At 40.5% G+C, this 11460-nt stretch overlaps 1 protein-coding gene across 1 annotated transcript in view; it reads right to left on the reverse strand.

The window, feature by feature from the left end:
• Nucleotides 1–8935, reverse strand: part of PSD3 (pleckstrin and Sec7 domain containing 3) — a 451252-nt gene extending 442317 nt beyond the window's left edge. The window contains exon 1 of the mRNA XM_036751348.1: nt 8833–8935. The gene's annotated coding sequence lies outside the window, so the exon portion shown is untranslated. The remainder of the gene's footprint in view (nt 1–8832) is intronic.
• Between the last annotated feature and the right edge of the window lie 2525 nt (nt 8936–11460).

Consider the following 11460-nt stretch of genomic DNA (forward strand, 5'->3'; position numbering starts at 1 on the left):
CACATAACTCTAGGTTCCAACCAAAATTGACTATTCTATGTTCCCCAAACAAGCCCTTATGTCTCACCTTCATGCCCTTTCTTTATACTACCCTTACGCTTGGGATGTCCTCTTGTAAGACCATTAAGATTCCTATCAATCCTTTAGTAAGGCTTCTTAACCTGGAGTCTGCGAACTCTTTTTTAATATAGTTTTAATATATTAATATAGTCATATATTAATTTTTATATATTTAATATATTTTGAAAACCATATTTCAATACAATTGGTTTCTTTTGTGATCCTAGGTATTTTATGCACTTAGAAACATTATCCTGAGAAGGGATCTGTAATCTTCCAACAGATTGCCAAAGGGGTCTATGATACAAAAAGTTAGGAACCTTTTATCTATAAAAGCTCATTCAAAGGCCTCCATAAAGCCTTCCCTCATCACTTCCATTTTTTTTTTGGAGGTGGGAAGGTAGATCCATTGGAGTTAAGTGATTTGCCCAAGGTCACACACCTAGTGTGTCAAGTGTCTGAGGCTGGATTTGAACTCAGGTCCTCCTGGCTCCAGGGCTGGTGCTCTACTCACTGTGCCACCCAGCTGCCCCTTCCCTCATCACCTCTAGTCAGTAATGACCTTACTCCTAGGATCTCAGATACCCCATTTGTTTTGCATCTCCTGAATGCACTTAGAAAAATTTCCATCAAAAAATAACCCAGTTAAAATATCTCATCAAGAAAAGGATGAGAGAAAGAGAAGGAAATCCCCAGGGGCAGCCAGAATAGAAGGTGGGTTCCTGACAGGCAGGCTGAAAGGCCTTTCCTATGTCAGGGAAACATTCAAGTCAGAGATTGCCTGTGCTTAAGAAGATTTTTATCTGGCTTGGGGTCTGATTACAGACAGATTTAAGCTCAGGTGAAAGTAGTTTCTCTACCTTCATGAATCTCAGAAACCAGACTAACAGTTTAGGCTTAACAAAAGCCCCCAACCTGAGCTCATAAGCAAGAGATGATTTGTGATGAAATCATGGACCAGTCCAGCAAAATCAAGTCAAATCCTAGGGGAGCCTGAAGCAAGCTTGGCATTTCCAACTCAGGTAAGAAGGTCAGCGACAAAGACAGAGAAGTGCAGGGTCTTGCAATGCCTCTGAAATACAGATTAAACTTTGTACAGCAAGTGATACCTCACTTTATCTGAAGTTCATTGATCTAGCAAGCTGAATTACCTGAATTACAACATAGCCAAGAATCCACAAGTTGGGGGAAGAGAGGAGCCTCAGAATAACCCAAATGATTGTTACCAAGTCCATTCATTTAAACTCATGCAACTTTACTCATCAAGAGGCCTCAAGCCCTTTCTCCTAACTTGGTCTTACTTCAGATATGAGTCTAACAAACTCAGGCATTTGTTTTCCCAAAGCACTGCATACTGGAAATAGCAATTCAGAGCAAGATAAGTATGTCCTACTAAAAACAGGCACACTGACAGCCAACAGCTTAACAGTGAAGGAGACAAGACACCAAAAAGCCTTGTAGACTGGGGCCATTTAACATCAGAACACATGGCCCTGGGCAAGTCACTTAACCTCTGTCTGCTCAGTTTCCTCATCTATAAAATGGAGATAATAATTGCACCTACCTCCCAAGGTTGTTGCGAGGGTCAAACATAAACTTTTAAAGTGCTATATAATGCAGTGATGATATTGATAATGATGATGTCAAAGAACCTGATTTCATTTACTGGCACTGTTGCTTACTACCTGGAAGAGGGAAGTCAATTTCCAAATAAATTCCTAATAAAAGGAATGGATTACATCAATGTTTCTTAACCTAGGACTCTGTGGCCTTTTCTAAAATTTTTTAGTTGTTTCAACATAATTGGTTTCCTTTATAATCCTATGTGTTTTTTATGCATTTAAAAACATTATTATGAGAAGGGGTCTATAGGCTTTAAAAAACTGATGGCCAGAGGGATCCATGACACAACAAAAGGTTGAGAATCACATGTGTATTCAAAACAGTTAATTGATACATAATGATCTTGAAGAGACTCTTCTTCTAATACTTTCTTTAAATAGACTTTAGAATCATACCCTGGAAACCTGGAAACTGTAACTGGGGGGAGAGAATACCAGGGGAGGGAGTTATAGCATAAAAGATGAAATGGGACTGGGCGCAAGATGTATCTACTTTTCTGTGACTTCCCAGGCGCTTATGCGCCTGTATCCCACCCTGTTTGTGGTACCTTCAAAATACTCTCTTTGGAAGAGGAGACCCATCTCAATAAGTGCACTGAGGAGACACACAGAAACAAACAGGATGTTTTTGTGATGACCTAGTTAAACTGAATATGAACATTTTGAAAAAGCAACCTCTAAATAACGCAAGTAAAGATATTCAGGGAAAACTTCATTTTTCCTTTGTTCATTTGTGTATTTCAGTGTTTGCTGACGGGCATTAAGGATCTTACAGAACTCTATTGAGTCTCCTCAACATCCCCAAATAGGCAGGGAACAGTAGGCCTAGAGAAGCATCAAGAATTACCTCCTTGGGCTACATTTCCAAGAACCCAATACTCAGAAGAATCCCAATGTCCTTCCCTTACAGTAACTGTAATTCTAATTCTGTATAATTGTATTATGGATAGTCTGGTCTGTGCATGAGGAACTGAGGGGTGGGGAATGCCAAGGATAGCATGCTTCAGCTTGCAATACTAAGCAGATTCTGCTAGATCTTCACTAGCTGGCAGGGTTTGGGCAGAGGAGGCTTGGTCAGACAATAATAATTGAGGTATGGTTTTAGCCTACTTCAAAGTAATGCTTCCAAAAGTCCGTGTTGTTTGAACAAGGAGCTATTACTAAGCTACTTCCAGTTGTTTGTCACCACACAGCACAAGATTCTCAACCTGAAACTATCACAAAAGAACTGATCAAATGAACTGGGGATGCTTAACCTGGAGAAGAAAAGGCATAGGAATAGAGGGAGCAGGATGGCAACTGTATTCAACTCTTTCTAGAATCCTGGAGTAGAAGAGAGAGTAGGCTTATCCTGTACAGTTCCAGAAAGCAAAAATAAAACCACCAAGGAAGAGTTACTGGGAACCAACTATTCACTCAATACAAAGAGGTGCTTCTCAAGTCAAATCAACAAGCATTTATTAAGTGCCTACTATGTGCCAAGGCACTGGGCTAAACACTAGGGATACAAAGAAAGTTTAAAGACAGTCTTGCCCTCAAGGAGCTCACAATCTAATACAGTAGACAACACACAAATGACTGTGTACAAACATATATATATATATATATGTATGTATGTATGTATGTATACATACATATATACAGCTATATACAAGATAAATAGGAAATACTCAAAAGAGGGCAGGCACTAAGATCTTTATCTTAGGAACCAGGAAAGGTTTCTTTCTAAAGGTTGGACTTTAGCTGAGTGAGATATGAAGGAATCCAAGGAGGCCAAAAAGTACAGAAGACAGTGCAAATATTGGGAGTAAAGAGACAGAAACAATGTAGAGAGAACAGGAAGGAGCCCACCATCACCTAGAAGAGCTGTCCAAGTGAGTTACATAGTAATTAGTAAAGATTTCTGAGCAGGTAGTAGTAGATGACAGACCCCCTGCTGGGAATCCAACAAAGAATTCATGGTCCCACAGCACTAACTGGCCTTTCTGAGGATCCTTTCCAACCCTGGATTGCTCTGCTTCAAGGAAAAACTCCCAGCCTATTTCTTAGCCCTGGTCCAAGTGATACCACACTGGGCTACCAAGAGGTTCTGCCTTCTAAGCCCTTGTTTTCATTCATTGAAGACACTGTCAATATACACCAACATGCCTCTGGCCATAAGCATGCCTTGTCATGCTGGATATTTATTTACCCAAGCACTTTAAGGCACTGAGGAAAGAGGGTGGGAGCTACAGGAACAAGAAAGCTCTCAAGACAGAAGCTGAAAATACTATGGTGACCGAGACTAGCAGATATTTACCCACAGTCTTTAAAACTTTTTTTTTGTTTGTTTGTTTGTTTTGTTTTTAAAGACAGGTGTGCCCCAAAAGGTGTGTCAATCAATCAAGTTCAAGGAGCAACACAGTCCTTCCCCTCCACCACCCATTCCCTGTGTCTTCCTTCATTTCTGGCAGCCTCTTATTAACAGATGTGTATGCTATAAAGCAACTCTGAGAGCTTTTATAAGTGGGCAAGTATATGTACTCATAAATCTGGGAAAATAAGGAAAGGGTGGTTTCCAGGAGATGATCCAAATTTGCATCTGCTCCCCCTCCAGGCAGCAATGGCATGCTACAATCCTTGTTCCAATTTTCCGATCAAGAAATACCCTGCCTTCAAACTCTGTCCCTCCAATCTTTTGTTGTGTTTATCCGTTTTTGAAGAGGACCATGACATCAGGGAAATGATGACATGACTTGAAGTTGACTTTGATTTGAGTGAGGAAGGGCTGTGCAAGGTCACCAGCCTCACTTTCTCCTCCAGAGCCATCTGCGTCCAGTGGCCTGATATTCACCAGGAAGACTGGAGATGGCCCAGGATGCGATGGGAGACCCTGACCCTTTCAGGCTAAGATCTTTTCAGTTTCTCACTTTGAGTGAGACTAGGTGACTAGGCCTCTTTAAGAAGTTAATTAAGGGATAGCCCTTTTAATCAGAACTCAAAAAAATAAAATCAAACTGGAAGGGGTCTGGAAGACCCTCAGGGTTCCTGGCCAAAAGAGAAATAGTCACTATTTAGTACTCACATCCACTCGGTGCTCGGAGGGCAGGGTCCTATATGAGCTCCAGAGTGAATTGGGTCAAAGGCTTGGTTTTTGAGAAAGAAATCTAGCCAGTAAACCTGAAGTTAATTCCTTTGGGCACTGAGAGGGAGTGAGGGAGAGATGGAGAGGAAGATGCTACTCACAGGTTGTGTTTGTCCTTCATTCTCGAAGAGGACCATGACATCAGGGAAATGATGACATGACTTGCAGTTGACTGTGATTTGAGTGAGGGAGGACTGTGCAAGGTCACCAGCCTTACTTTCTCCCTCCTCCCCCACTACAAGATGGAATATGGTCCAAGGGAAAGGATACTGACCTTGGAGGCACAAGAAAAACTGCCTCCTGACTCACTCCTCCAATCTACCTTCTGGAATATGGTCCAATGGAAAGAACCCTGATCTTGGAATCACAAGACCCATGTTTAAAACCCTTTTTCTGATACTCACTAGCTATATCTGCCTAGGCACAACACATCACCTCAGAACCTCCACTTGTTTATCTCTAAAATATAGGTGTTAATAGTTTGGACAAATCTAGCAATAAAAATAGCTAACCTTTATATAGTACTTTAAATTTGCAAAGTACAAATTTAAAAAACTGAAAGGATTAGACTTTATGTAGTACAATAAGATTTACAAAGTACTTTACATGCATTATATCGCTTGATACCCAGGGTCAAACAGCTAGTGAGATAATGAGGGGCTAGAAGCCAGGGCTCTTAAATTTTCTACCTCATGCTCTTTTCATCAAAAAAAAAAAAAAAACCACATCGGGGCAGCTAGGTGGCACAGTGAGTAGAGCACTGACCCTGGAGTCAGGAGGGCCTGAGTTCAAATCAGACACTTACTAGCTGTGTGACTTTGGGCAAGTCACTTAACCCCAATTGCCCTGCCCTCCCCCCTCAAAAAAATAAATTAAAAAAAATCTTAAATTCACCAACACCTTTTCTGCCCCAACTCACACAACTGCATCATATACTACCTTGTATTAAAGTTGGTTCTTTTTTTAACCATTTATTAGAACACAAGCTGAAGAGCAGGACCAGCCCATTATAGTTCTATATATAGCCTTTAAAACTGCCTTGTATACTGTAGGTGCTCAATACATGATTTTTTTTTCAGTGAGCAAATGTATCAATGAATACCTAGAAGGGGGAATATATCACTCTAGAAACAAAAATACCACTACAACTCTTTCATTGAGGCAAACCAGGTAACAACAACCTAAGAAGTTAGATTCTGTTTTGATATGTAATATTATATAAGAGCTAAAGGGAAAAACTTCTTGTCTTCAGTCATTTTTCAATCGTACCTGACTCTTCGTGACCCCATTTGAGGTTTTCTTGGGAGAGACAGTGGAGTAGTTTGCCATTTCCTTCTCTAGCTCATTTTACAGATGAGGAAACTGAGGCAAACGGGTAAGTCACATGCCCAGGGTCACACAGCTAGTAAACGTCTGAGGCTAGATTTGAACTCAGGAAAATAAGTCTTCCTGACTTCAGGCCCAGTCCTCTATCCACTGCGCCACCTCGTTTCCCCTAAGGGAAAACTACTAGTTTAAGTTCCATAGTGCCAGGAAGGAGCCTGGGATTTTCTATTAACAAGAGAAGAATATAAACTTTTGATATTTTCTCTGAGGACATGAAAATTTCACTAAAAGTGAAAGGAAATGTATGTAGTAGGGAATCATTATTTGTCAGTGGAGTGAAAAAAGATGAGGAGAACAGGTAGAAGAACTTTGAAAATTCTGGATCACAAATTGAGAGCTAGAAGAGGCATCAGAGATGGTCTAGGCCAAGCCCCACACTGTACAGCTGAGAATACTGAGGTTGAACATTGGGTCAGTGGATCACCCAAGGTCACAGAAGTATTAAGTAGCAAAACTGGGACTGACTGAATTGAACCCCCTGACTTATGTCTGACTTATGGAGAAGAAACGTCTTTGTATATAGAGTCACCATAAAAAATAAGAGTTTGAAGGGAGTTTGGCGATCATATTTATATAGCCCTTTAAATTTTTCACAGCTCTTTTTCTGTATTACTCCACTTGAACCTCACAGTAATGCTGTTAGCTGTTATCTCCATCCTGCGGAGTCATCAAACCCCCAAAGAGTAAAAAGTTAGCAAGAATTTTACTTACTCTGTGTGTTATTTTTAAAGGGTTCATTATGAAGTGTGTTCTCTCTGAATTGGGACACTGAGGTTAAAACTGGAAGGATCCTCAGTAAATTGTTCTCATTTTCCACTGATGCTAAGAAACACGTCCCTATTTAATATTTAATACAAATTTAATATTGAATATAACGGAAGCCTAAGGAGAATTGAGATTCATAAGCTGCCTCCCCCGCCCCACCACTGCCTTTCCGGTCTTTTTAAGCCCCTAAATACTGTGTGACTCAATGTCACTGGCTTCCTTGCTCTTCCATGAACAAGATACTCCATATCCTGACTCTGGGCATTTTCACTCAGTCTCCTCCAGGTCTGGAATGCTCTCCCTCCTCATCTCCATCTCTTGGCTTCCCTGGCTTCCTTCAAGTCCCAGCTAAAAACCCTACCACCAATAGGAAGCCTTGCATGGTCCTCTATCATTCTAGTGCCTTCCCTCTGTTGACCATCTCCAATTTATCCCGTATACAGCTTGTCTGTACATATCTGTTTGCATGTTGTCTCCCCCAGTGGACTGGGAGCTTCTTGAGGGCAGGAAACATCTTTTGACTTTCTTTGTATCACCAGAGCTTAGTACAGTACCTGTGCTTAATAAACATTTACTGACTGACTGAACAGATGGCTCCATGGTTTAGTTAGAACTACAGAGGAAGATTCAACTTGATACAAGGGGAAAAAAACCTTCCTAACAATTAGAGGTATTCAAAAGTGGAATGTTGCCACCCTGGTTGAAGCCCTCATTACCTCTCATTGTGACTGGTCTTTCTTGCCTCAAATCTCCAATCCCATCCAGCTGCCAAAGTGATTTTTTTTTAAATGCTGAATTGATAATGTCACTCCCCTACTCAGTGAACTCCAGTGGCTGCCTATTACCTCCATAATCTAACATAAAATGTTCTCTTTGGCATTTAAAGCTCTTCCTAACCCCTCCTACCAGTCCAGTTTCCTTATACGTCCTCCCCTCCATGCATTCTATGATCCAGCTCCATTACACTATTAGCTGTTCTTCAAAAAAGGATGCTCACCTCCTGACTCCATATCTCTACACTAGCTGTCTCCTGTGCCTGCAGTGGTGGCTTCCTCCACGTCTCAGTTCAGGAGTCTTTCACTTCTCCATGACCTTAGTGCCTTCTTCCTGACATTACTTCCATCTGCTCTATATTTATTTTGTACATACCTCGTCATTTACACGCTGTCTCCTTAAGGGCGGCGGGGTCTTCCTTTGCATCCCCAGAGATAAACACAGTAGCTGGCACATAGTAGGTGCTTATCAAACGAATTCTGACCGACTGGAATGGGTTGCTTCAGAAAGCAGCAGTTTGTCTCACTTTTAAGGTCTTGTTTATAAGCAAAACCTAGATGACCCCATTGTTGGATATGTTATAGAAGGAATTTTTATTTAAACATGGATTGGAATTATAATGATGTAACACACAAGAGAGCAGCTAGGTGGCACAATGGATAGAGCGCCAGTCCTGGAGTCAGGAGGACCCGTGTTTAAATCTGGCCTCTGACGCTTACTAGCTGTGTGACCCTGGACAAGTCACTTAACCCTCTCTGCCTCAGTTTCCTATCTGTAAAATGAGATAGAGAAGGGAATGGCCATATCTTCACCAAGAAAACCACAAATGGGGGTCACAAAGAGTTGGACATGACTAATCTATTAAACAACAAACCAAAGACATCAACAAAAACTTGTTTTTAAATAAATACCTACATATATGCATTAATGAGCTAATGAACAAATGAGTAAGGCTCAGAATGGATGACTTCTGAGGTCCCTTCTCCCTTTGAAATTTTGTAATTCTGTTTAGACAGTGGTACACAATGCCAAGAATGAGGGAAACTTGCCAAAGATCCTGGCTTTGGCATCCAGGTGGGAAAAGAGAAAAAAAATACTTACTGGTTTCTGGGGCTTTCTCTTCTGGTCTGCCAAATAAAAATTCATACTTGGCCTTGGCAACACTTTTGGAATGAGCTGATCCGTTGTTAACCCAAACAAATGTTTCTGCCTGCAAAATGAGAATAAAACAGAGATGAAACTTCTATTGTTTAAAAATTCATCATTCTTCAAGAAGTTAGTATATGTATACCATATTGAAGAAAAACCACTCCACAGCAAGAACATTTTTAAGGTATGGATTATGTTGCTAAGTATATTAATGATAACGTAAGTGCCCCTGGGCAGAGGACTGTGTCTTCTGTACGTTCAGGTACACCCCTCAGCAAACCTGGGCATTAAAACAGGCATCTTGGATGTCCCATATACGTGTCTGAGCCAACAGTGAGAATCTTCCCCTTCTATCCTTCGGATATAACTCATTCTCCAGAGAGGTCCCTAAAGCACATTGACTATGTCACATCCTTTCTCAATAAGCTCCAGTGACTCCCTACTACTTCTAGGATCAAATTAGACTCCTCTTTGGCATTTAAAACCATTATGACTTAACCTTTTCCAATTTATTTTCATCTTCTTTCCTTCCACATATTTTACCTAAGGTCCAACCCAACTAGCCTTTTCACTGTTTTTCATATTTTTTTTTTACACATGTGCTACCCCAATGCCTGGAATACACTTCCTCTTCACCCTTGCTAATTAAAATTCTTAATTCCCATCAAGGCTCCATCTCCTACATGAAGCCTTTCATGATTCTTGCACACCCCTCCTCAAACTTGCTGGTGTGTTCTCCCCTCAAAATACCTTATATCTGTTCTTTACATACCTGTATACATATGTGCAAATAACTAGATTACAAGCTCCTAGAATATAATTCTTTATATTTCTATCCCCAGTGCCTAGCATTGTAGGCTCCTAAGAATTGCTTGATAATTGCTACTGTGATCACTGAACTACCTTCAGTCAGTCAGTCAGTCAGTCAACAAGCATTTATTAAGAGCCTACTATGTGCAGGCACGGTGCCAAGTGCTAGTGATACAAAGAAAGGTAAAAGGCAGTCTCTACTATCAGTGAGGTCACAGTTTAATGGGGAAGACAACTATGTACAAACAGGTTGTTGTCATTGATCTTCCGTTCTCGAAGAGGACCATAACATGAGGAAGATGATGCCAAGACTTACAAGTGAACAGGATTTAAGTGAGGGAGGCCTGTGCAAGGTCAGCAGTCTTACTTTCTCCCCCAGGGCTACATGGTTCCAGTGTCAAGATAAAGATCAGGATGACTGAGGATGGTCCCTACAAACAAGCTAAATACAGGACAAATTGGGGATAATATCAGAGGAAAAGCACTAAGATTAAGGAGGACTGGGAAAGGCTTCATTTATCTTTGCTGAATCTCAGAAGATGAGAGAGGTATACTGGAAGACAGAGAGTGAGCCAATGTTTTATGCTGAAGGAGCCAATGATTTTCAAAAAGAGGAAAAGGGATTCAAGAAAGCAGAGATCAAAATATTCCTAAGTGGATGGTTTGTAAATAGTTAAAAAGGAACATGGTCATCATTATACGCCAGTGCAAGTTCACTAAATATAAATCGCTATTGATTAAACTCATTTCCTTTTTTTTTTCATAGAGTTACTAGACTGGTGAATCAGGAAATGATGTATACAGAAGACATCTGGATTTCAGAAGGGCATTTGGCAAAGTTGGTCACAATGTCCACAAGGATAAGACACAGTGGATGTGATTTCAGCACAGAAATGTGATTTCAGTCGGTTCAATAACCTATGGAAAGAATGTTGACGAATCAATTGCTGTCACCCTAAAAGGTCTCTAGTGGAGGTAGATAAAGGTCTTTCTTAAGCCCTGTCCTATCAACCTTTGTTTTTAAACCGGTAAATTAGATGAAGATATAACAGGCAGTCATCCAATATGCTGACGCAAAGCTAATTTGGAGGTGAAAAAAAATGAAGATCAAAAACATCTGGATATGGGGTTCTTATTTCTTAGCCTTTTATTGAGTCATGGAACCCTTTGGCAGACTGATAAAGTCTATGTACCACTCCTCATGACATTTTTCAATAACTAAACTATAAGACATAAGAACCAATTATATTGAAATATGGCTATCAATTTTTTTAAAGTTCATTGACCCCGGGTTGTTGTTGTCATCCAGTCATTTTTCAGTCATGTCTGACCCTTCGTGACCACATTTAGGGTTTTCTTGGCAGAGATACTAAAGCAGTTTGCCATTTTCTTCCCCAGCTCATTTTACAAATGAGGAAACTGAGGCAAGCAGGGTTAATAAGTGGTTTGCCATGGCTGACTACTGCCTGAGGTCAGATTTGAACTAAGGAAGATGGGGGAGTCTTCCTGACTTCAGGCATAGCAGTCTATTTACTGCACCACCCAGGACCTCTGAATTAGATGGACTAAAAAAATGGAGTACATTTAATAAGAATAAATTTAAGAAGATTAACCAAAGAGCCTTGCACTTAGTATAAAAAAGAATCAATTACACAAGTATACAAGATCTATCTAGATAACAATTCAGGTGAAAAAATCCGTGAACATTAGTTGAATGCAAGATCAATATAAGCCAACAGGATGATATGGCTGCCCCCCACCAAAATAATG

This window comes from Trichosurus vulpecula, chromosome 3, assembly GCF_011100635.1.
Source record: "Trichosurus vulpecula isolate mTriVul1 chromosome 3, mTriVul1.pri, whole genome shotgun sequence".
In the NCBI taxonomy this organism is placed as follows: domain Eukaryota; kingdom Metazoa; phylum Chordata; class Mammalia; order Diprotodontia; family Phalangeridae; genus Trichosurus; species Trichosurus vulpecula.